The 27,034-nt window shown below is 43.6% G+C and overlaps 1 protein-coding gene and 1 pseudogene across 10 annotated transcripts in view; one reads left to right on the forward strand and one right to left on the reverse strand.

Moving 5' to 3' along the window:
• Bach2 (BTB domain and CNC homolog 2) overlaps positions 1-27,034 on the reverse strand; it is a 348,948-nt gene that overhangs the window by 47,270 nt on the left and 274,644 nt on the right. The window contains exon 1 of one of the 10 annotated variants that reach the window (XM_031366463.1): positions 20,512-22,053. The exons of the other annotated variants lie outside the window; for them this stretch is intronic. The gene's annotated coding sequence lies outside the window, so the exon portion shown is untranslated. Of the gene's footprint in view, positions 1-20,511; positions 22,054-27,034 lie in introns of those variants that run through there. 10 annotated transcript variants of the gene reach the window in all.
• Positions 8,271-8,534, forward strand: LOC116088001 (annotated as a pseudogene).

Below are 27,034 nucleotides of genomic sequence, written 5' to 3' on the forward strand. Positions count from 1 at the left end.
TCAACATTTTTTCACATTACTCCTTATGTAAAACTAACTTCCTAGTTCAGGTTCATGATGCCTTCTGTGTGGCTCTTGGAAACCTTGAGCTACAGGGGATGCCATTCCCCTTGGGTGTACAGCTGCCAGGCTGGAGACCCTGGACTCCATTTCCCCAGCTGTTAAAAGCACAGACGATTTTATTTTCTTATTGAGTATTACTGTTTTCATCTCTGATGTGAGGATTCAGAACCTGGGCCATGGAGCCACGCTGATATCCAATGTCCTCTGTTGAGGAGCTGAATGTGTAGCAAGTTAAAGAACCTTTTGTGCCTCAGCTTTCTCTTTTGGCATGTTGCAATTCAGTATCAAAATCCCATAGAGTCCATGTGATAAATATGTGTAGGAGCACTCAATACACCATAAAATGACTGTTCAATAAAGGCTGCCATCAACATCACCAGTACCACCAGCACCATCACCAGCACTACCACCTCCACCACCAGCACCACCAGCACCACCAGCACCAGCACCACCAGCACCAGCACCTCCACCACCACCTCCACCACCTCCATCACCACCTCCACCACCAGCACCACCAGTACCAGCACCAGCACCAGCACCACCACCAGCACCATCACCTCCACCACCAGCACCACCAGCACCACCAGCACCACTACCTCCACCTCTATATTAGGCACACTGGACATACGAAAGATAAACAAAGTCTTTTTTCTTAGTGTTTGGTCACACGTCTTTAGGACTAAGACTCTATGGTTCTCAGTATAGCAGTATAGGAGGAAAATTTCTGGGTATCCTTATTTCCCATGCACCGTGCTGTACTCTCAAGTAACATCTTTCCTTGCGGCCAACTGAAAGGTGCTGAGTCAAGGTTGTTATGACTACTATATTATCACTTGATGGCCTTGCTAATAAAACTTATCTAAGCATATGTGACTCCCTTTTATTTATTTATTTTTATTTATTTTTAAGTGGAACATGGTGTGACCAAAACTTGAGTTATATGGGTACCACTGTTTACAAAAGTACTTTAGGAATGCTGAGGGACTGGAGAGATGGCTCAACAGTTAAGAGGTCATGGATTCTACAGAGGAGCCAAGTTTAGTTCCCAGGACCCATATCAGGCAGCTTACAATTGCCTGCTATTCCAGCAGCAGGGCATACATATTTCTCTTCTGGTTTCCATGGACACACACACACACACACACACACACACACACACACGGCCACACACATATACATGAATGCACATGGACACATACACACACACACACGGCACACACATATACATGAATGCACATGGATACACACACACACACACACACACACACACACACACACACACACGAATGCACAGGAACACACACATATATGAATACACACAGATAAAATAAATCTTAAAAATGAATGCTTAGGGCTTAGTTGCATCCAACTGATGCAAATGTTATCCCTTTGGGGGTTTAAAAAATAATTTTCAATAATTTTCAGGCATACACATTAATGCTATGGTGCCCAGGTGAGTGTCAAATTCCTAGATTCAAGTGATCTTCCTGCTCTGTCTCCCAAGTAGCTAGGACTTTGGGGACACGTTACTGTGCCGGCCTGTGATAGCTGAAAGCCTTTGTGAGGTTCAACAAGTCAGACTCGAGAGCCAGCCTTCAGGTAGCTCTCCTCCACTCGCAGTCTGGAGTGTGGGAGTGGCATGGATGTATGTTTTACTGCGAGAGTCAGTAATAAAAAACAGAGTATAGTCATAGCTGTAGCAAGCCAGGATGAGCTAACAGTGACTTCTGACCAGACTCGATATTGGCTCCTGGTACCACGGGAAAAGGCCCTGTTAGGTTGTGCCTTGGTGGTGACGTTTCTTGGGGAAAGGCAGATCTTACCTTACACAAAGAGCCAAACAAATAAAAACATTTTTTTCCTTCACATTTTCAAAGGAATCTGAAATGGCTAATGGACAAAAATGACCAAGGCTGGCCATTTTCTACCTCCTGGTAACTGTCCTGGAATGAAACCTGACTGAGGCTGTTTCTAATGACTGCCATCCCTTGTCAACGTAGAGGTTACAACTTCATCTTTTTCTTACATTTTTTAAACGTTTCTCTCTTTTACTGAAATACTTCTGCAAAACAGTATTTATTTGGGAAAAAAAGCCAAGTCCCTCATTCTTCTCCCGTTTCTTTGTTGAGTCTTTCTGACTTCACTTACACTATTCTTGGTGGCCTGGCACCCAGGAGGTGTAGTTAGATAGATTTGCTCCTTCTTTCTCGGCTTGGCTCCTGTCTGCAAGTACACATCTCCCTTCTGTCTTCGGTTTAGAAGCCACTTGCTAAATAATTGGCTCCAAGAACCTCCTTCAGAGTCTGTGTCATTTACTGCGTGCTTTGTACATATGGAGATGTCTCTCTTGAGATGTTGTAGAAATGAGGAGTTTTCAGAAGGGGAAAAAGTCCCGCTTATCAAAACAAAGGGCTTCTATCTCCATTTCAGATCTAACAGCAGAAAGGAACACCAGCTTTCAGAAATCCCAGTGAAAAAAACTGACAAGACACGAAATATTTTTCTTTATACCACAGTGTCTATACTACAGGAGAAAACCAAGAGTTTTAGCAGCAGATACACATGTAAACAAAGGCTCATGCTTTTTCTCCCAGCTAGAACATGCCGACTCTATTTTAGAATCACAAAAGCTAGGAAATTAAGAGTTGATTGGTAAATTCCATCCTTAATTCATGTTGTCATGCCCAAATGTCACTTCTCTTATAGTAAGCAGGATCACCCACTGTTCTGAGGCCACCAGACAGAGAGTGAAATCTGCTACAGTGTCACTGTGTCACAGACAGGAAGAGGCAGGAGAACAAGCTTGAGTGCTCTTTGTGAAGCAGGACTGGAGTGATGAAAGAAAGCAAAAATAAGAAGTAAGAGAGAGCGCATTAGACACAGGCCAGGTCCTCCCCTCCCTTGTCCTCTTCCTGCATATTCCTGTTGTCTTGGAGGGGGATCTTCTCGGCAGGGTGCTGGACGCTGCTCTCGCTACAGTGGCCTAAGCTATTACCAGTATAAGACTCAAACCAGAAAAGATCTATAAGCCACAAGGATCACAACCAATAAAATGCTACAATCTTACACTTGTGTAACTGCCTGTGTGGATAGCAAAATGGGGCTTGTCTTCTAGTCCAGCGCCTTCTGGTTTGATCCTTGTATGAATGGTTTGAAGGATGCCTTCAGCATTACAGATGCCACACTTGCTCAAATGAGATGATCACACTCTATTTAATACTGAGTCACTATTTTAAGTTTTTATGCCAACCCAGCAGGGAATCATGTGTTTAGCTCTGTTTGATCACAGCATTCATAAAATCTGTTACTAAAGAAATAAACCCATGGTCTTACCTCAGGTAGGAACAGATTTAGGAAGTGATTCATCCTGCTTTCTGCCCATTGGCTCTAGAGTAGCTAAAAAACCCATATATGTGTGTGTGTGTGTATTAACTCGCTTGGGATTTTGGTTTCCATTTTCTACTTCTTCATCACAAAGAGGTCTGCTTCCTATTTATAAGCCTGCTTTTCCTCAAGGCTTTCTCAGTATTTTACAGACCCTGCCCAGAAGTAACACTTTCAGTTTGCTATTTGTCTGTAAACCTGAATGTTATTCAGGTTATCTTTTCACTTTTGTGACTTGGAACAGTGGATCACACACAAAGGAATTACTGGATTGACTCTTTCTGATAGCATAAAAAATGAGCCAGACCTTATTCTGCTCAAAGATTGTTTCTCACAGAGAAGAATGACATTGCAAATGAAGAATTCTTGTGAAAAATATATTTTACTAGCATTTTTCAAGCGTATGAATTTACAAACATGTGTAGAAGAACAGCTGTTCCTCTGAACCTAAATTCTGTCGTTACATTTGTATCACAGATGTGCTGTGCTCACAGCAGAGTCTGAGCACTCCAATTGGCTGGCCTGAATTGATAAGTGCCCATTTCAAACACTAATGATGCTGGTTCCGGTCCAGTGACTGACCTTGGAAACACCCTCATCTCTCCATCTTCCCTTCTTAGGAAAGTGCTATGGCTCTGTCATGCCATAGTTTCTTTGCCTTTTCCTCATCAGAGAACACGCACTAGAGATAGTGTGAGAATCCCAGGAAGAAGAATAGAGAGACTCATGGTAAAGCAGTGTAGCATGTAAAAATGCCGTCTTACAAATAGGGTTATTCAATTTAAACTGCAGAGCTGCCAGGCTCCCATTACTTCCAATGGAGCCTGTCTTTTCTTGAGTTCATTATATATTGAGGTTATATTACAATCTACGTTAGGCTAAGTCGCTGGTGAGATACAAGGAGGTTAAAAATATCACACAGCAGTGTCAGTAAATAGAGCAAAGTCACGGCGGCGGCTGCAGCATTTGAAGAGGCAAAGAAGTCATCTCACTAAATGAGGATCCGAGCTGTCCTGCACCAAGGCTGTTACTAATAAATAAAAGGCCTCTGGGAAAAGTGCTGAGCATACGCTGGGTCTATTTTCAGCTTGCGTCAGCAGCTGGCGCCCCTGGGATCACATCTCTACACACTCTACACCATATGTAATCACTGCGGCACTGCAGCCAGGGAGACAATGAAAGAGCACGGCATAAATCTATACTGAGTGGAATGCTAAATGAGAGAAATAGTACAGAAAGGGGGGAAATAAACCACATTTTCAAGTCATTAGGAAGAAAGACTTTGACATATGAAGTGCTGCAACCATTAATAGCACTTATCATATAGAGTGGAGACAAAGAGACAAATTAATCAAACTGACAGAATTGGGACGTTTTATGCTAATGCGGGCTCCTGGGTTGCAGTCTGTAGCCCCCTGTGTCAGGAAAACTGATACCATTACAGGGCAGGAAACTGCACCAGCAGCATGCAACAGATCATAAAAATTCACCAGCCACTGCGGCAGCACTGCCAAAAGCTCTGTAGCAACTCGATGGAGACCTCAACAGAGAAGCCACCAGCAAGTGATGAATGCAGATAAGTTGGGAGAATATCTCCCATTCATGCATTGCAATTAACCATAGGCTTTTTGCTCATAATTATAGTGGGGAAACTGAAGCCTGCAGAGCAAAGTCTGCCTCGCACCAGTGAAGGCTGCCCAGGCTGTGTTCAAGGCTATCCGCCCTCCGCCAGAGCACGCTTCACTATGACCTAAACTAACTGGCCAGATTGTGGATGGCTTTAAAAACACGTAATCTAAACACAAAAGTATTAACCTAAGACTTTAAAGGGAGGAGGGAAGGGAATAAATAGGTAGTTCAAATAAAAAGGTGAGCAGACTTTTCTCTGAATGCTTGTGTGGGTGGCACAGGGAAAAAGAACCAGAGACTGAATACATTTTTATAAAATACATGCTGTTCCTGACTTGGAAACAACTCCCAGTGTGAGAATAAGCTTGCTTCAAAGTGAATGGCAGGCGAGTGCCCAGAAAAGCTCCCAGGAGCCACTACCCTTTGTTCTCCAATTGTGAACTCCTGGGCGATTGGTGGGGGTTCTACTAGCTCATTTATACCAATCTACAGAGATAAAGCACTGCTGCCCGGATACCCCATCTCTCCCCAGGGGGAGCTTGAGTGTACCCGATACACAGAAAAGACAGGCTGTTTAGCTAGAATGCCAAAGATGTTTCTCCATACAAAATTACTCTGTCCAGAGTCAGGAGTGGCTGCGAGAGCATATCAGAGCTCGCACTGACGATGCCATTCTGGGTTTCTAGTCTTGGTGATCAGGTTTTTTTCCCCTCTCATTCTCATTTAATGTACACAATACCTTTTCCTTCCTCTAGACTACTGCTATAATGTCCACGAATTTGACAATTTAGCCAAATGGCTATTGTGCTACTTCTTTTAGGTAGTAAATTTGCTGACTAAAAACCACTGCAGCCACCAACAGAGAAATCATGCACGGTGATTGAATAGTCTAAATGGGAAGATGGGGCAAATTCGCATCGTTCAATTGTATGCCAATGCTATAGCTGCTGTAATGACAGAACAGAGAGGGTGCTACAAGGTAGTGGAGGGGCACTTGGCCCCAAATGGCCCTTTCTCCATGTTGAAGTTGTATCTACACTTTGCTTTCAAAGTGTTGTCTCATTCTCTCATGAGCACCATCTACTTCTTTGTGCTTTTGTGGCCTTTCTCTTTACACAGGCTATGGACTCCGTTTCCTCTTGTTTACATGGTGATAAGTATCTCTTTATTGCAAGTAAGAAGACAAATATATTTGTGTATACACACACACACACACACACACACACACACACACACACACACACACACCAATGCTAAGACCTGGGAACTTATTTTGAAAACCAAGCATTATTCATAAACTGCCTCCAAGGGGCGGGGGCAGAAGACAGTTCAGATAGCCAACTTTAGACTTCTGGAATGAAACTTATCCAAACTGTCCATTCTGCCTGTCATTCCTTAGATACCAGGTCATGAAAAATACAGGCTGCATTTGTCTAAATCCAAGTCACGAGATCACGGGGAAGTCTCAGGCAGTGTGTACGGAAAGTGAAGATTCTTCCCACAGTTACAAAACTGGAATATTCTTATATCTGACTATTTTAGAGGTTTCCTACCCACCCACAGCCTGGCTAAAATGAAAACTGAAAAGCACACCTGGATGCACAGAGGAACATGGGGCTGTGTCCCCTCCTGAGTGCTGTGTGCAGGTGCCCTGGCTTCGTTTACTCAGGGATCGGGCCATTGCAGCTCTAATTAGCATCAGCACATCATTTCCATCCTGCTTATCCTTTGTACAGTTTCGCTGTGTGCATTTCACTGCATCTCACCCTTTGCATCACTGTTGGGTGTCACACGGCACACGGCGGGGTAGACGGCCATCAACTTTCAGCATGTTTTAGAGCCAATGAGTGAAGTCAAAGGAAGCCTGTTTTTTTTTTTTTGTAATGTATTGTTTGCAAAGACATATTTGAATCTGAATAAAATTTGAAGATGAAAACGGTCTCATTTGCAACTAGGCCTAGTTGCTGATATTTGGAAAGAGAAGGTTATAACAAAAATGGAAGGTAGAAGACAACCAATTAAAATTAAGTACAGTGATAATCAATCGGATCCACGTTGAGACACCATCTTACTTTGAGAGGAAACATACTCTTGCTGGGGGAGAATGCTGAACCTGACAGTGACACATGAATGTGAAGAGCCCTGAGTGATGAACATGCATGTGAAGCATTTACGACCAGACTCCTTCCCTTAATGGCTATGTTAAACTGCCAAGAAATTAAATTACAAAAGCGCCAGAAAGAGTTGAAGAAATGTGGGCATAAGTGAGAAAACAATCTTAGGATCAGTTTGCTATTTTCCCTCTTAATTCCCTTAAAAACAAACAAACAGACAGACACACAAACACGGGCTGGGTTGGGTGTGGTGGCTCCCATTTGTATTATCAGTATCGAGGATGCTAAGGCAGTATGTGAGTCTGAGGCCTACCACGGTTACATAAAGAGCTCCTACACCTGAGCAAGGAGTGGCTAATAAGAGGCTAGTAGTAATTCTAAGTGCTCAGCTGTAGAGGGGGCATGTCTATCAACTCTCCCCTCCCCAAGCCTTGGGAACATTGTGGAAGAGGAGGTGTAAGGAACATAAGAATTGGAGGATAAGGAGGGGTGATATGAAATGCTGGATATAACGAGAACTCATAGCAACTATGCTTACCTACCTAAGACTGTACAAGATCTAGCCAGTTAAACATTCCAGTATAGGAGAAGAGGGGCTCCTAAGGCCCCAGCCAGGCTGAGGAGCTATTGGCAGTGGATGGCTTTTGGGGAGAGCCGACTGGTACATTGTCCGTGTCCCAGTGTGTGAATCTACATCCATGTGCAGCATGAACTGGACTTACTGTGCTAAAACTGTTAAAACAGAGCCGGGCGGTGGGTGGAGCACGCCTTTAATCCCAGCACTTGGGAGGCAGAGGCAGGCGGATTTCGGAGTTCAAGGCCAGCCTGGGCTACAGAGTGAGTTCCAGGAAAGCCAGCCAGGGCAATCCAGAAAAACAAAACAAAACAAAACAAAACAAAAACCTGTTAAAACAGAAAAGGCCATGCAGTTTAGGGGCCATGTGTGGGTGGGAGTTAAGAGAGTGGGGAGTGGGGCGGAGGATATAACCAGTATACACAATACACAAATATCAAAATCTTTCAAAGCCTAAATAAAGAAGTCAGATAGAATCAGGGTCTGGTGAAGGGGCTGGAGGCGCCATGTTGGGCCGGGAAGGTGGCAAAAAGAAGCCTCTGAAACAGCCCAAGAAGCAGGCCAACGAGATGGACGAGGAAGATAACAAAAGGAGGAACAGAAGAAACTCGAGGAGCTAAAAGCCAAGGCCGAGGGGAAGGGCCCCTTGGCCACAGGTAGAATTAAGAAATCTGGCAAAAAAGTAAGCTGTTCTCACATCTGAGGTGATGGTGACCCTCCTCATCCATTCCTATTTAAACATCTGGATTCCCTGCCATAACATCTTTGCCACTTTAATAGTTAGAATAAGTGTTATCCTGGAGCCTGTTGTACATTGTAATAAACTTTTGTAAAAAAAAAAAAAGAAAAGAAAAGAAAAGAAAGAAAGAAAGAAATGAATAAAGTGAAAAAAAAGTCAAAATAGAAGAAAAAGAGAAATGCTGTATCTAAATAAATAAATAAGTGAATAAGAAATAGGTTGGGGGAGCAGTGTGAGTCTTTTGCACTGCCTTTCCTGAAGTCCCTGTCACCTGCATCAGGCAACAGCTATCACAAAGAGACAGAGCTCTGCATATGGACAGTTAGCAAACAGAGTGCCTGTAATCAATCCTGCTGCGGTTGGCATGAAGGAAGGTGTGGAACCAGGCTGGAAGGGCAGTGATGGCTTAGGAGAAAGGGTTTCTTAGTGGAGGAGGATGGGTGTTGCAGGGGAAATTCAGAGTCTGAGGAAGTCAGCTCATGGAGGAGAGTCTCAGTGTATTGCTAAGATGGTGGCCAGAGGAAGTGAAGGGAAGAAGTTAAGGGGAGGATTACAGTGCAGTGGGGAGGTGCGATTTGGTAACTGGAGGTGGGAGGTGGGAGGAGGGAGCCTATGATTCTCAAAGCTCAGCAATACACTGGGAAGGCACAGGGACCTCCTGACAGCAAGCACAAAGCCACACACGAAGACCAGGGACAGGAAGAATCACATTTCCCAGAGGCCTTTTCTCTTTCTTCTTTCTCTTTTCTTTCTTTCTTTCTTTTCTTTCTTTCTTTCTTTCTTTCTTTCTTTCTTTCTTTCTTTCTTTCTTTCTTTCTTCCTTTCTTTCTTTTGTATGAGATAAAAGTCGTAGCCGTCCTCCTCCTCCCCCTCCTCCTCCTTCCCCTCCTCCTCCCCCCTCCTCTTCCTCCTCCTCCTCTTCCCCCTCCTCCCCCTCTCCTTCCCCCTCCTCCTCTTCTTCCTTCTTTTTTTTACCTCCAGACTGGTGAGGTTCTGTGTTTGGATGCAGATACAATCTAGCACCATTTCCCACCCCCGGCCCCAGACAGATAACAGAATTATACCTTACTAGCCAGGCTTTTCAGGTATATGTTTAGATGTACTCTAGCTTGTACAGATTTCAATACGTACATGACAATCATTTGGTAGATTGCAGAGCTATTATCTATGCTCTATTACTCTATTGCTCCTCTCAGCAGGTTGGGAACTGATGTGGGAAGATTCTTAGTCTCATTTTGCAGGCAGAGCTGTTCTGGCAAGTGCAATGCCTGTCTACCTGAATTTACATTGTAAGTTTTCACTGTCTGGTGTAACAAAGCGGTCCTAACATGACCTCTCTCCCCAACTACCTCTACATGTATAATCCTGTCTTGGTTATTCCTCTTGCGTGTTTGGGGTGGGGCATTTAAGGCCAGAAATGAGGAGCCCCATAGAAGGGACTGCAGATCAGACTCTGGCTACCACAGCCAGTTCTCAGCCATCCCTGTTGGCTTCATTTTGCCTGCCTGTGGTTTCTGAGCACTTCGGTTTACACATTCGGGGAAGATCCCAAACAGGTCTGGGAAATCCCCTTCTCCTCATCCTTTGAAACATCTCCTCGAAAACAACAAACTGATCTGAATGGGGCCCAATCCTTGCCTAGATTTCACGGTGTTTTAAAAATTTACTTGTACAACAAATACTGAGTGCCTACTATGTGCTAGGCATTGTGCTAGACTCTACGACAGAACGGTCTGCAAATCAGGGACATGTCCGAGCTGATACTCTAGTCCAATGTGGTAGTCACTAGCTCTGAGTATCAGTGTTTTCTCAGTCACACCAGCTGTGTTTTGAGTGCTCTGCAGCTCCACCACCGGCAGATGGCTACCATCCCGGAGTGTGTGTATTCCTGTCTTTACAGAGGTGGCTCCTGCTCTGGGCTGAGCTGCTGCGCAGGGAGGCAATGAGCACAGCCTGGACAGTCAACTGAAGACACATAAATCACTTTAGGTCTTTTCGATCTCCTTCCCATCTTTAACGTCAACTCTGTTCCTTCTCTTCTTGGACATGTCATTTCATGGCGTTTCCTTGCTGCCTGCGACATCACTGCCATTGTCTTGTTTTCCCTCTATTACTTTCTATGCATTCTGTCCAATTGGTCCCTAAAGAACCTCGAGGCTTCTCTACAATACTGCCCGTCTCTCAGCCTGGCATTGAAGGTATTTTCTGATCAGACTTTATTAACCTGTCCTGCTTTTTCTCTAACCCATGCCTGAGCAGCAGAAATGAGGCTACAGATACCCCCACCGTCTTCCTGGTCCCTTCTGTGGAAGAGCATCTTAACTGGCAAGGGAAAAGAGCTGCAGACTCAGGTTTAACCCAGAAATTACACTTACTTGGTTTTGTTTTCTGAGAAAAGGATCTTTTATTCTGCGGTTCAAGCAGAAACTCATTATGCGGCCCAGGCTCATCTTGAGCTCACAGCAATCCTCCTGCCTCACTCTCCCAAGTGCTGGAATTTAGGTGTGCGCTACAACACTTAGCTTTGAGTTATACTTTTCAGATATATGTGCAAATAAACATATTTTTTTTTTTTTGCAGGGAGAGTTTCAGAAGCATAGTTGTTCTTTGTGCAGCCCTGGCTGTCCTCGAACTCACAGAGATCCACCTGTCTCTGCCTCTCAAGTGCTGGGATTAACACGTGTCACCATCACTTGGCCACAGTGCTTCAAAAAAAAATGTTCTTACAGACAAACTGAAATTGTGGTATACAATTCATGGTTCTGGAAATCCTTGGATTACGAGCCTGGACAAATACACTTGCTGAACCCTGAGTTTGAAGGATTTCTCCCTTCCCCTTGTGAAACATGAGAGAGGAGTGTGTATGACTCTCCTGTAGTAGGGGCTAGGTAGTCTGCAGAGAGAGAAGCAGTAAGAGGCAGCAGAGTGCTGGGCATGAGGAGCTGAGCGCTTAGCAATAGCTGTTGCAGCACACCTGGGGCAGGGGGCGTGAGTGGAGTAAAGCTGACACGGAGTGGGGGGCTCCTCAGATGTCTACCGTGTCCCGTAGTTCTAGCCTGCAACTGAGAATCCTCTGCTTCCCCAGTACAGAATTGGATGGGAGTCTGCTTGCTGGGTGACTGGGGGCCCTGGCTTCTAAGCTCAGTGGTGATACCCACGTCCCCTCTGTTTAGTTTAGAGCTCTACATGTTGTGAGACCACAGTCAGGTCAGAGAGGATGCTAATAGTCTCATATCAACCATGAACAACATCCAGCAATTCCTGTGGAGTCTCAGAGAGCAACCCAGGGCTGCCTCTGGGACCAGCACATGAGGTCATCTGAGGGATGAGCTGCCAATATCTCTGAAGCCTTTGTTTTATTTTTTTTGTTTTTTGTTTTTTTTTTAAAGGGAGGTAAGTCTGACTCTTGAAATGATGGGGATTTTATCTAACTCTTTTGCCATTTTTCTCTTACTTCTTTTGTATAGCTAAGCCCTAGAAAACGGGTGTTGAAACACGTCAGCAAGAAGTTGAAAGACCTCCCAACAGCTGTTAATGGTTGTAATGTGCAGGCAGACACTGGGGCTGGCCGGAGGGAGCCCAGAAGACCTCACAGCAGTGTCTTCCAAGGATTCGGTCATTTGTGATGTTGCAGGGGGAGCCTGAAGAGGCAAAGCATGACTATTTGAAAACAGTAGAGGAGCCAGAGGGATGAAGGCTATGGATGCTGTTTCTCAGAACGTCCCCGAAAAAGAAAGAAGATGGGTCAGAGTTGGGGAGACTGATGTTGGAGGTAAAAAGGCCCTAGGTCCCTCCCTGCCTGTGGGGTGGGGTGCTGGGCTGTGGAGTACTGGGGGAGCTTTATGAGTATGGGTATTTCTGGTGTGTTTTCAATCTGCTTTCCTTCTGCGGAATGTTGACCCCATTCCAGGACAAAGGAGCCGGTAGGGCTGTTTCTCCTGGGGAAGGAACTACAGCCTGGCTTGCAGAGGACTGACTGCCTCCTGAGAAGTGTTTTTTTTTTTTTTTTTTTTTTTTTTAAGATTTATTTATTTATTTCATGTATGTGAGTACACTGTTGCTGTCTTCAGACACACCAGAAGAGGGTATTGGATCCCCATTACAGATAGTTGTGCGCCACCATGTGCTTGCTGGGAATTGAACTCAGGACCTCTGGAAGTGCAGTCAGTGTTCTTAACTGCTGAGCCATCTCTCCAGCCCTCTTGAGAAGTTTTTGATCAACATTCTTTCTATGGGATTCTGAAACTCAGTTTTTAATAGTGTGCCCTAAAATCCAGCTTCCATTTCTGCTTTTTAAATTTTCTTTCGTCTTTCCACACATTAACCCCAGGACTCCATGAAGTGGTTTCTTTTGGCGTCTTTAGTGTTTTATAATGATATACACGGCAGAAGAAGCCTTTTTTCCTGCCACTCCACTGGGCACACACAACACTGTAAACATTCTTGTGACCCTCTCAACGAGGAAAAGCCAAGCCGTTAGCAACCGTCCATCTGGATTCTGCTTGACTTTTCTGAGCTTAGCGTCAAGCGCTGGGAACCCAGACAGGAGAGTAGGAACGCAAGCTCCCACTCAAGCTCGCCTGGGAACACGTCACGCCCCAATGACTGCACTTTTGGTTTTGGTGGCAGGACTTCGGGGAGAACGCAGTGGAAACATCACCCTGGGAATCCAGCCTGGCAACTTACACCTGCCAGCGCACTCTGAACAAGGCCCAGGCAACAGGAAAATCTAGTCATCAGCCGCTGGCTGGTGGACTGGGGTCAACTCCAACTCGGGAGAAGTGTCATCCGTGGGACCCAGCTTTCCCTTCTACTTTGTTTTGCCTAGCTTCTGTCTTGGACTTAGAAAACACGTTTATAGCTACTGGTGAGCTACTCAGGCAGGCAGAGTGGAGATCTCCAAGTGAGGACCACAGGCTGAAGTTATTAGGCAAATGCATAGACTGAATTTAACAAAAATTAATGTAAAATCCTGTAGTGGAATAAGAGAACTCAACACAAAAGGACAGGGCAGGAAAGTCCTAGCTCTGCTAGTTTCCAGGAAAGACAGCACAGTCCTTGGCTGCATTGAGATGGAGACCCCATGACAGAGGGTTGTGAGCCACCATGTGGTTGCTGGGAACTGAACTCAGGACTTTTGGGAGAACAGTCAGTGCTCTTAACCACTGAGCCATCTCTCCAGCCCCTTTAAATTAAAACTTTTGATACAATGTATTTTGATGTTGTTTCCACCTCCCCCAACTTCTCCCAAATCTTCCCTACCTCTTTACCTACCCAATTTTATACTCTCTCTATACAATTTTTTTCTCTCTTTCAAACAACAACAACAAAACCACAAAAGGGAAAAAATCAAAACAACCAAACAAAAAACCAGTCAGACAAAAAAATGCCAAAAAGGACACAAAATACACACACACACACACACACACACACACACTACAGAGTTCACCTTGTGTTGCTAACTTGCCTTATTACCCTCAAATCTCCGATGTGATGTTCCTCAGCTTATTATTCAAGAATCAGTTATACGTGGTTATAGTCCTAATACTCCTTAACCCACTGGCACACAGAGGGATCCGAAGAGGGGATATCTGATAATATTTTCATTTAGTCCGGATACCACTGGTAAAGATACTGGCTAGTGAGTCGACAAGATAAACTTCCCTAATCTCCAATAAGCTTATGGAAGATTCCTCTACCAAGCTACCTCAGGCTGGAATGCTGTCCCAGTTCAACCAGTCCGCTAAGATCAGAAACAAGGCAGGCGTAGAGAACACAAGGATCCTTGACAGGATCGCACCGGGCAGCACAGAGAAAGTGAAGGCGGCAGTGATTTCCTGCGTCTTCAAAGGCCATCATTCCTAGTCAATAGAAATTCAATTGTTTGACTGCAGAGCCTTAAAATCAAATAACCCAGGCTGAGTTGTCTCAGTCTCAAGGCAGTTGTAAGACATTACTTTCAGGCATTAGTTTCCCTCCCTGAACAAACCTTCTATTTAGACCTGCTGGGTGAGCAAGTGTAGTCAGTCACACAGGCCACGGTTAGCAGCAGGCCCTAGCTTGTATTTTCCAGGGCTTGACATAATGACTGAGCCATTTAAAAGTACTGTAAATTCTGTATATACCCTGTGATTCTATATACCTTGAAGTGGTAGGAGGAAAAAGGCCCAAAGCCTTCCCCTTTTAATAATCTCTTGGTAGTCCTTCACATTATCCACCCAGTTGCCTCATCCATGTCAATCATCTCCTGGACACATCCGAGGATGGAGCCAGGCAATACTGAAATCTCTGGTAGAAACAGGCAAAGAAACTAGATCTAACTGTAAGTAGAAAGAACAGAGAAGGGAAGGGTGGTGAGCAACTGAGGGGGGGGGGTGAAGGGCACGGGCTAAAACGAGTGCTGATATCCCACAGATCCAGTGAAGAAAGAGAAACTTACAAGAACACAGCTCTGTATGAGGCAAAGGTTACAGGGGTGTTTCTGGACCCCAAGATCTCCTTTCTGGACGTCTCCTACTCTAGCTTCTGTTGAGCTATTTGCTCTGGGCCAACAGCTTGCCCTGGACCTGGATTGGGATTACTAGGTAGTTCTTCCAGGTCTAAATTATGGATTTGAATGCAAACCCTAAACACAAAATTGAAGCAGACGATCAGCCAAGGCCTCATATTTCAGTTGGTAGAGGAAGGACCTTATTTTGACGTTGGCCTTTGATCATAGATGGCCACATTAGGACCGAGGCTGGCCATCAGTTCTCTAAGACAGGGCATGGGAAAATGCTGGGATGGCCAATCATGATTTCTGAAAACAACAGCAGCAGCAGCAGCAACAACAAAAAATCCCCTGCCAACAAAAAGCCCCTTTTCTTATTAGCTGACCCAGAACTTGTGACTTACTACTTTAGTCTTGTGTTGGTATTACGTGTGTTTACTACCACACTTGGATTTAGAAGCCTTTTCTTTCACATCAAGATGTTCAGATTTCTAGAACCTTTTCGCCGAGGCAGCCTGACACTATACCTAATAAAACACAGCTGCAGAAACACGGCTCTCCAGGCAGAGGGTTCAAAGGCCACCATGTCTGTCATGAGCACCTCCCACGGGCTCTTGTCAAGTCTCTATTCTAAGCACACCACTGCAGTCCACAGAACTTCAGCTGTTCCTGAAGAATTCACATGAAAAGTCTTCGGCATTTCTTTTTGGGTGGGCTGGGGGTGAGGCGAGGATCTGAATAAATAGGTTGGCATTATTTTAAGAGCAGACTGCAGGAATCTTGGAGGGCGAGCAGAAGGGGCAAAGGAATGCTAACGGGTAGTGTCAAAGCTGCCGGGGCGTGCTCTCGAGGAACAAAATATGCTTAGAATGTATGTCTCTCATGGAGCCATTTTTGGGGCAAAGAATAGAGAGAGAATTGGCTTAAAAAATGAAAGGCAGCCTGTGAAACTTAGTGACACGTCAGAGGTCACTGGCAAAAAAAATGTTTGGGAACCACTGTTACACTCTGGCTGAACCTTGCAGGGCTGCGCCCACTAATTCCATGTCATGTGTCACTGTAAACATGGCCACATCCTCAGTATCCCTCTTCTCTTTCTCCTGCTGTAACTCCCATCAGCACCCAGAGCAGGGTAAGCCCCCTTATAAGCTGTGCGTGGGGAGTGGGAGCCCGAAGCAAAAGGCAGCCCAACTTGGAAGTTAAGACTTCTCATCTGAGCTGGCAGACACCAACTTTCAATGAGTTAATTTGTAAATTGAAAAATCGCATGAGAAGGTTTTTATAAGGCACTCTAATTATCCTACTGTGCGATACCCAGCAGAACCTGGGACCTGCCTCATCCCTCTGCTGGATGGCTTAGTTTGTTCCCTCTGTTTACCACGAGTTACTTATGTTGCCACAAGTCTGTGATTTGTTAGTCTTAGGTCCTAAGCACCTGGAGCCCTTTTCAGAAAGTCCACCCAACTGCTTGTCTTTTCTCTCATCTGCTTCTTGTCTAGGTTTTTTCCATCTCAGTTACTGGCAAGTCACATCTTACTGTTTAATCGACAGTTATCCTGGATGCTTTTCTCTCTCTTTGTAGTCTTCCTTTGTGCCAACTACCTTTTTCCTGGACTATCACAGTAGACACTAGTTATATCCTGTTCTGTCCTTAGCCCTTGGCAGGCAAGTCTCAACTCTGCATTTAATGCTTCCATTTGAAAGGAGACGCTGAGTCTGTCTTCCTTCCTCTCTTTCTTTCCTCTCTCTCTATTTCTCAATCTCTCCCTCCCTCCCTTTCTTCATGTGTGTGTGTGTGTGAGTGTGTGTATGTGCGTGCACACATGGGAGCGCACATACACACACACACACACACACACATACAAACACGCGCGCGCGCGTGCATGCGTGTGGGTATAGGCATCCCACCTTGCATATATGGAGGTTAGAGGAGAACCACGGGGGTCGTCCGTGCCTTTTACTTTGTTTGAGATAGTCTCTTGCTCCCTGCCACTATACTAGCTTGCCTGTAAACTTCTGGGAATTCTCTGATATCTGCACTTTATCTCCCTGTAGGAGCACTGGGATTGCAGACACATGCACCTAGCTCTATGTGGGTTCTCGGGATTCAGACTTAGGACCTCATGCTTGCATGGTGTGGTGGTTTGAATGAGAATCCCCCACCCAACCAAAGACTCATATATTTGCATGTTTGGTCCCCAGTTGGTTTAAGATAAGTTAGGAGGTGTGGCCTTGTTAGAGAAGGTGTGTCACTGGGTGTGGGCTTTGAGGTTTCAGAAGCCCATGCCATGCCCAGTCTCTGTCTCTCTGTCTCTCCTCTCCATCCTTCCTACTCTTCTCCCCCGGTCCTCTTTCTCTCTCCCTGCCTGTCTGCCTAGGCACCTGCCTACTGCCATGCAGGCCATCTGCCATGCAGCCACTGACTAGCCCTCTGAAACTGTATATGAGCCCTAAGTTAAATGCTTCTCTTTGACAAGCTGCCTTGGTCATCACAGCAACAGAACAGTAATAGGATTTGGCAAGTGCTTTACTCAGTGAGCTCACCCAAGGCCCTGTTATTTTGTTTAGTGAATGACTGTCATTCTGAGTCGGTGACATGGAATCCCAACTTAGTTTAGATTTGTTTTCTCTAATGCTAGTGAGCCTCAACATTTTTTCCATGTTTACTGGCCATTTGTAGTTCATCTTCTGAGAACTCTGTTTCACCAGCTCATTTATTGATGGTGCCATTTGATTTCTTGTGGTTTTCTGAGTTCTTGTATATTCTACGTGTTTGCTGTTCATCTGTCAGCCAGCCAGTCAGTCAGTCAGTCAGTCAATCAGCTAGTCAGTCAGTCAGTCAGTCAGTCAGCTAGTCAGCCAGTATGCCAGTCAGTCAGCTAGTCAGTCAGTCAGCCAGCCAGCTAGGCAGTCAGACAGTCAGTCAGTCAGTCAGCCAGTCAGTCAGTCAGTCAGTCAGCCAGCCAGTCAGCCAGTCAGCCAGCCAGTCAGCCAGTCAGCCAGCTGGTTCCCTTGCTGCACAGAAGCCCCTTCAGTTTCATGAGGTCCCATTTGTCCATTGTTGGCCATGTTTCCTGAGCCTTTGTCTATGTCTGTCTCTCAAAGGGTTTTCCTTATTTTTTCCCCCCTCAGAGTTTCATGTACCATATAATAAGGCCTTTGACCCATTTGCAGTTTTTTTTTTTTTTTTTTTTTTTTGTTCAGACTGAGAGACAGAGATCTGGTTCCATTCTTCTATACATGTGGCTGTCTAGTTTCTCCAACCCCATGTTGAAGAGGCTGTCTTCTTTAGACATACAAGATAATGTCACTTTTCTCTCAATTACTATCAGCAATATTATTCTGTTTTATTTTGCTTCTAGCACTTATTGTAATTTAAATGATCACATTTTCTTATTTGTCTTACATGATAAATATAGGCCCATGAGAGTGACTGTTGACTGAGTTTCCTCATGGCTAAATATTCAGCCTTAAAATGCATCTGGGCATGGTACGGGGACTCAGTAGACATTTCTCTTCTCCCCTCCTCCCATTTCTGGTAACCTCTCTTCCCCTTCTTTCAGTTCCTCTCTCCCCTCCCTCCACTTCCCCTCCCATCCCTTTCTTCTCCTCTTCCCCTCCCTGCCTTCCTTCCACCCTAGCCTATCTCACATTGCTGCTTAGGCTAACCTCAAATTCCTAGCTCAAGAGGCCTTTGTGTCCTAGCCTCCTAAGCAGCAGAGGCAACAGCCATGAGCTGATGACTTGGCTCAGTAAAAACTTCTTGAAAGAACAGGACAAGCTGGGCAGTGGTGGTGGCATATGCCTTTAATCCCAGCACTTGGGAGGCAGAGGCAGGCTACAGAGTGAGTTCCAGGACAGCCAGGGCTACACAGAGAAACCCTGTCTCGAAAAACCAAAAAAAAAAAAAAAAAAAAAAAAAAAAAAAAAAAAAAAAAAAAAAAAAAAAAAAAAAAAGAACAGGACACTTTATAGAAAACAAACGAGCAAACAAACACAACACAAATCCATTATTTGTTTTTCGAAACCTTTTTTGTTAAACTGGAAAATTCTGATTCACAGAAAAGATGAAAGAGATGTACCACCACTATCTATATTTATCTGGGGTGAATCTGGGATTCTGGAAGGAGATGGATTTATGCTAAATTGCTAAATTTTGCCAAGTTTCATGCCCTCCTTTCTTTATAAATATCTATCTAAACATGTAAGATCACATAGAAATCTCACCCCCTTCCTTCCTCCCTAACCATCTGAGAGTAAAATCCTGACACTATGACATTTTACCTCCAAGTACTTCACCATGCATCTGAGAACAAGGACATTATCCAAAGAAAAGCAATGGTGAAACCATAGGCAAAGCGATCACAGCTTAAATTTAGCTTCTACCTGCTCTGGACACCCTTCAGGGTGGGTCAGATGGCACACTATATTTGGTTGTGCTAGCCCTGTCTAATCTAGGACACTTCCCATCATCTTGTCTCTGTGACAATGATAATTTTTAAAAGTTCCTTCTAGTTTTCTTAAAGAATGATCCACACCCCATAGGACGAACAACAATATGAACCAAAGAGTACTCCCAGAGCTCCCAGGGACTAAACCACCAACCAAAGAGTACACATGGTGGGACTTATGGCTCCAGCTGCATATGTAGTAGAGGATATTCTAGTTGGTCATCAATGGAAGGAGAGCTCCTTGGTCCTGTGAAGTTTCTATGCCCCAGTGTAGGGGAATGCCAGGACCAGGAAGCAGGGTAGGGTGGGTGGGTGGGTGAGCAAGAGGAGGGGGGAGGGGATAGGGAGTTTTTCAGCGGGGAAAACATTTGAAATATAAAGAAAATATCCAATAAAAATGTATACAGAAAAAAGAATGATCCACAGATGATATTTGCTAATAGTTCTGAATTCAAAAAGCAAATCTACTTTCTTTCTCTGTTGTTAATTAATAAAAAAGATAAAAATAAAAGTGAGTTCATGTACTGGTTGGTTTTGTGTGCCAACTTGACACAGGCTGGAGTTATCACAGAGAAGGGAGCTTCAGTTGGGGAAGTGCCTCCATGAGACCCAGCTGTGGGACATTTTCTCAACTAGTGATCAAGGGGGTAGGGCCCCTTGTGGGTGGTGCCATCCCTGGGCTGGAAGTCTTGGGTTCTGTAAGAGAGCAGGCTGAGCAAGCCAGGGGAAGCAAGCCAGTAAGAAACATGGGTTGATTTTCATTTAAGTACTGAGACTGGGAACACAAGCATATTCAGCTGAGATCCAAAGCACCTTGATAGTCCTGAGCAGCAAGAAGGATCCAGGAAAAATGGTGTCACACACCTTTGGAACAAAACCCATGAGTGGGAGAACCTTTGAAAACACACAGGAAGCCACACTACATTTCTGTCTCCAGTGCTATGCATCATACTTCACCGATCTTCCTTTCCTTCTAATAAGCCTGTGTTATTACTACATAAATAAAACAGTGGGCATGGTAGGGTATTAGAAAATGCAGGCAAATAAAACATCCATTGTTTTCCTACCGTTCAGCATTTCACCACCATAGCACTTCACACTTCAGCATGCCCTTCTGGGTCCCCCCTTGTGTACTCGCGCACACACTCAGATCCGTAGTTCCTAATCAGACTGAGCTCATACTGAACATGTAATTGCTCCTCAATGAATCTGCCTCTTCATCACCTCTCATCGAATATGCAGATCATAATTGAGTTTTTCCAGTTCTCCCGCAATGTCTTTTATCACTGTGTTGCCCAACCCAGCCATCACCACAGCACGAGTTACTGCTTCTAGTGTCTGAGGCCCTTACACACTACTGTCCAGACCTATTCCTTGGGGGAAAATCTGGCTGTTTGTTTTGTAGAATGCCTCTAGATTTGTCCTGTTGCATTTTCATGGTGTTAAGTTTCGTCTTCTAATCCTCAATGTTTTCCAATTGGCAATAGCATCTAAAGGTGTTAAGAGATCCAGTTATACACTGGACCTTTGTACTACAAGCCAGTTAATCCACTAGGAAAAAAGCACAAATCAATCGATGCCTGACATAGCATGAAGACAGTCAAGTCCTTGGAGCTACTTTGGAGAGTCTAGCAGGGGAGTGCAGCTAGCTACTCATAAACCCTTGACTGAAGAATGGTCCTCTATCAGGTAAGATAGTCCTCTTAGAATGAGAATGTAGCTTTGGAGGGATACTTGTGGACCAGTGAGCAGAAAAGGGGACAACTGTCTAGCTAGCCAAGTCAGCTGAATCAACCCTGATGGTCATTGGGGTGGTAGAAGCCAGAGCACCATTATGTCTGACTCTGATGCTTCTGTGTACAGATCTGACTCTTCTCTGTGACTGAGGGGTCAAGGAAGAAGAGAGGGAGAGACAGAGGGAGGACATGTGCCATGGTTCGCCTTGGTATTAAACTAGCGTTCACTAATCATTTGCCATAAAGGGTTTGAATTTTAAAATTTCATTTATTTGTGTGTATATGTTTCTCATGTCAGTTAATTGAGAATTAATGAACATTGTTTAAAAGTAACTAAATATTAATGGCTTCAACTACCCAAAAAAGGGACACAAGCTAACAGAATGGGTCAGAAAACTGTATCCATCTTTTCGTTGCCTCTAAGAAACACACCTCATGATCCACACTAGACACGACCTGAGAATAACAAGGGTGGGAAAGGGTATTCCAAGCAAATGAAACCGAGAAGCAAATAGGCTTAGCCACTCTAACATCTGACAAAATAGAATTCAAACCAAAACTAGTCCGATGAGATAAGGAGGGACGTTGAATACTCATTAAAGGAAAAATCCAACAGGATATTGCAATCTTAAACACATATGCACCAAACATAGGAGCACCCAGTTTTATAAACGAAACACTATTAGACTTAGAACTGAAGACTGACCTACCACAACGCAGTGATGGTGGGTGATTTCAATAAGCCACTCTCATCAATATACAGGCCATTTGGAAAAAAGTTAGAGAGACTCTAGAGTTCAATGATATCATATCAAACAGGCCTAAGAGACTCCCACAGAACATCCCACCCAATCAATAAGAAATACATGTTTTGCTCAGCATCCCATGGGTTTTTCTCCAAAGTAGGCCAAATATTAGTACATAAAGTAAGCCTCAGCAAATACAAGAAAATTGAAGTCACACCCTATATTCTATCTGACCACCATGGATTAAAGCCAATATCAGTAACAAAAGAAAATCAGAAAGAATACAAATTCACAGAAGCTGAAAAACATAAAACAGAACCAAAATTGGATGAATGAGGAAATCAAGAAGGAATTTAAATATTCTTGTAAGTTTTAAATTATGAAATCAAAACAAAATGTACCAAAATCTATAGGACACAATGAAAGCAATTTTAAGAGGAAAGCTTTAGCACTACACATCTAAATGATAAAAAAACCAAAAAAAAAAAAAACCCAAAAATACCAACAGAGATCTTAAAGTAATACCTTAATGATTCACCTGAAGACCCTAACAAACAAGAATAAGCAACAGTAAAAAAAAAATAGGTAGGAAGAGATAATCAAAATTATGGTTGACATTAGTGAAACGAAAATGAAGAAAACAACAACAACAACAAAATCAATGAAACAGAGTTGGTACTTTGAAAGATTAATGAGATTGAGAAACGTTTGGCTACCCCCCCCCCACATATACTCGAAAAGAAATAAATAAAGGGAGACATTACAATAGACAGGGAAGAAATTCAGAGAATCATAAAAACACACTTTAAAAATCTATGTTGTATCAAGCTGGAAAATAAAAGAAATGGATGAATTTCTAGATACATACAGCCTACCAAAGTTAAACTAAGATGAAATAATTACTCTAAATCAGTGGTTCTCGACCTGTAGGTTATGACCCATTTGGGGTTTAATAGCCCTTTCACAGGGGTCCCCTACACATTAGAAAACACAGATATTTACATTACGATTCATAATAGTAGAAAATTAAAGTTATGAAGTAGCAATGAAAGTATCTTATGGTTGGGATATCACAACATGAGGAACTTATATTAAGAGACCAGAGCATTAGGAAGGTTGAGAACCACTGCTTTAAACAGATACATAGTGAGATTGTATTGCGCAGTGAGATTGAAGTAATTAAGAATCTCCCAATTAAAACAATCCTAGGCCCAGAGGGAGTCAGTGGAGAATTCTACCAGACCCTCAGATACTCCTTAAGCTGTTCCAGAAGATAGGAAAGGAACATCTCAAATTCCTTTTACAATGCCATCATTCCTCTGATATCAAAACTAACAAGACTCAACAAAAAAAAGAAGAAAAGTATATCAATATTTCTGATGAACACCGATGAAACAATTCTCAAAAATACTTGCGAACTGAATTCAAGAACACATCAAAAAGATCATCAATCATGATCAAGTAGCATTCATCCCATAGATAGATGTTAAAGTATTGTAAATAAATTAGCATAATCCAGCCCATGAATAGACTAAAGGACAGAAATCACATGATCATCTCATTAGATGCAGAGAAAGCCTTTGACAAAATCCAATACCCCTTCATGGTAAAAGCCTCAGAGAAGATGGTACAGGGGGCACGTCTCACTGTAATATATACATAGTAGACAGGAAACACATCACCAACATCATCCTAAACAGAAAAACTCAAGCATTTCCAGTAAAATCACGAGTAAGACAGTTGTCCATTCTCTCTCTCTATGTTCTTTGTGTCCTAATGTTTCATCTACTGGATGTCCTAGCTAGAGCAACGAGACAACTGAAGGAGATGAAGGGGGACACACACAACAAAGGGAAGAGTCCAAGCATGTGTGTTTTTTTGAAGATGGGATTCTATCACATCCCAAATATTAGTGGGACATGCTTGCCATCTTTCTGTCGTCCTATTTTCAGGCATCTGCAGGTCCACTTGCAGATGCAAGAGACACAAAGACTACCCACACATAGTCCAGAGAGCTCAGCGAGAAGGAATGAGAGCCCAAATGTTAAATCCCCTCGCATGGCCACAGTATGCACCTTTACACAGGGAGGCCCTTGAGGCCAGCTGGCAGCTCATTGCCTTCCTTTGTAGCAATGTTCCTTTCTTCTCTACTCTTCTCTTTCAGAAATGAGCAAAATAACTGTAAAGGAGAATTTATAAGACATCAGAAGGAGCTCTTGAGAACCCCTCCCCTCATCTTAAAGTAATACCTTCAGTGCCGCTGAGGACTGAACCCAGGCCATGTGTCTGCTGGGCACATCCATGACTGCAGCTCACTGAAGTGACCCACATTCACCCACTCTGTCTTGTGCCACTCTCATGGCCTGACACACGAGTGTAGCCATCACGACTACGAATCTGCTCTGCTTCATCCAGCTCTGGCTGCTGCCGCCGCCTTCAGGAACGATGCCATCCCTATCACCTTTAGGAAGAATAATCTATCACCTTGTTTTGTATAGAAAGAAAAATAACAACAACAACCAAACCAATGGAACAAAAAGATGGCTGAGAAATAAAAAGGAAAGATGAATAGCAGTGATACTTAGTACTACTATCTTTTATAAAGAAAATATAGAATTAAAATGGCGACTCTAACAAGGTAGACGCCTGCCTGCCACAACTGACCTCCATCCTTTGTAGATTTTCTCTAAACTTGGGAACATTTCATGGCCACGCCCAGCATTTCTCTTCACTCTCAGGCCAACATTTTGACTCAGTTGGGAACAGCTGTCAGTATTTCTCTTTGCTGCCAGTCAGTCAAAAATGCGTTCATGTTGGAGGCTTGGCTCTAACCCACCTAGGGTGCTGAATGCATTAATGTTTCTATACCCAGGCTTCCCCAGACTGCATGGAAGTCCATCTCAGTCAGTAAGGCGCGCAGTATCAACAGCTAGCTTGAAAGCGGCCCAGTGTCAGTTAGAGAGACTTTCAACAAATTTCAGAAGTCTACGGCAAAGTGATGAATTTGACTATGTGCACCAAGTTAATGGGGACAAAAGGATCACGTCTGGGGTAACAGGAAACCAAGAGTGCCAATACATAATTGCTCCAACTTACAAAAGAAACAAACCAATCCTTTATGTGGCCTACGTAGCCCGAGGATTTGGTTAAGAACTAAAACAAATAACTCAAATAGTTGGCATTTACCAATTTGTGCAACATAAGGTCTATGTTCCTCCTGTGCTCCTGAGGACTGAAATCCCTTTCTTTTTAAACTGACAACTACATATCACTCCATGCTTGGATATGATATATTTTATGTAAAAATCCCTGAATTAAATTCCTGGGTCATAGTGTGTCCTACGAAGAGTCCAGGTGTTCATACTATTGGAAGGATGTCCTTCAAAGGCTTTCTGTGTTTACGACTGTTCACCTAACAGAAACGCTGCAAAGATCCTTACAATAGAGCCGAAACCTGCAGCAGTCTGGTGACATTCCAAGTTTTGAATGGAATGTGAATCCATTAAGATTATTAGGTAACTTTATTGATATCCTCCAACCTGTGCCAGATGTTAAAACTGCCAAAGGAAAAACAAAACAAAAATGGCTCCAGGACTCCAACCTTTGAGTGTTTTGGGGTGGAAATTGTGTTTTTGTGACTCACTTCAAAAATCACACCATGCTTTCCTGGTTTAATTACAATCTCAGTTTTCAGGAAGCAAAGAGAAATAAGATACATAATTCCAGTCTCTCTTCCATTCGGTGTTTAGCCTACATGACTCGCACTTCCATTGGCAAGGTGGGACAGGCAGTAATAAGGATAAGAAAGCGATTATAAGCAGCACTGGATCAAATGGAGAGCCACTACATCACGAGTGACTCACCCATACACTCAGGAGTGATTAGTCGGCAGCCACGAAGCCACACTAATTGGACAGTGGCTTATTGCCAGCTCATGTTGACATGACCTACAATTCTCTGGCTGCCAGCCGCTGTCTCCCGATCACACCTCACACTTTTTTTTTTTTTTCAATCTGGCTGGGAAGTGAAATAATTTTTCAAAACTCTCTCAAGTGCTATTTAACTTCTTATCACGAATTAAAAGTTTAATTAAATACTCTGTTAGAGGCCTGGGTCCTATGATTAAATATGACAAAATAATAGTTATGATTACTGATCAAGCGAGGAACTTTATAGCTCTGAACTTTGTCTTAAAAGCTATTATTAACTTTAATTGAAACAGCTAAGAGTCTCCATTATAGGAGAAAGAAAGAAATGTAAGGGATATTTTGTTCGTATATAAAGAGAGGTTTAAACTAATACACAGATTCTTTTACAAAATTTAATTTGAATGACACTATGGTTCAAGGCCTTGGCCATGTTATAAGTCCATATCAAATGCTGATCACTGTGGTCACTTTATATCAAGGATAAACAGGTGTAATGCAAGCATTCTTTAAAAATGCCATTGAAATCGGGTCACCTAAAAATACTTTTTATATGGGTCTTGCTTTTTGGTATATTCAAGTCCTGCCACTATGCCAGAAGACGAGCATTTCTGAAAGTTTCTTTAAATAGGATGCAGTGCCCTCAGGATTAAAAAAAAAAAAAAGCAACAGGTTTGAAAACAGCTTATGTGTCTCATTTAAAATTAGCTGCTGCTGTGGCTGTCCACACTGGCCCCCTCCCTGCTGTCACCAGCATCCTGTGGCCTCCAGGGAGAGAATCACAGGAGCCCTCGCTCCCTGCCAGCTCCTGGCTTAGCTTTCATTCACCCCCACTGAGATGAGGCCCCGATTTCAGGGCTGGAAGTCACCTTTGCCTTACTATAAATAAACTCTCCCTTCAGGCACTTCAGAATTGCCATCGCTTGATTCTAACACTCAGAAACTTCCCACTTGCCTGTAACTCGTTGCTCGGAATATTTTGCCTTCTTATTTATTTGCTTTTCTTTCTTTCTTTTTCATCCACTGCCAAGTCTCACTAATGCAACTTGGAAAATTGCACCACAGCTTTTAATGAGGATTCTGTGCTAAGAGCCATGTCACCAGAGAGGGCTGCTCTTTCCTTTTATGGGAATAATAATACCTACTGTTTCTATAGCACCAGCCTTCCAAGAAGTTGAGCAT

Source organism: Mastomys coucha, unplaced genomic scaffold (assembly GCF_008632895.1).
Source record: "Mastomys coucha isolate ucsf_1 unplaced genomic scaffold, UCSF_Mcou_1 pScaffold14, whole genome shotgun sequence".
NCBI lineage: Eukaryota > Metazoa > Chordata > Mammalia > Rodentia > Muridae > Mastomys > Mastomys coucha.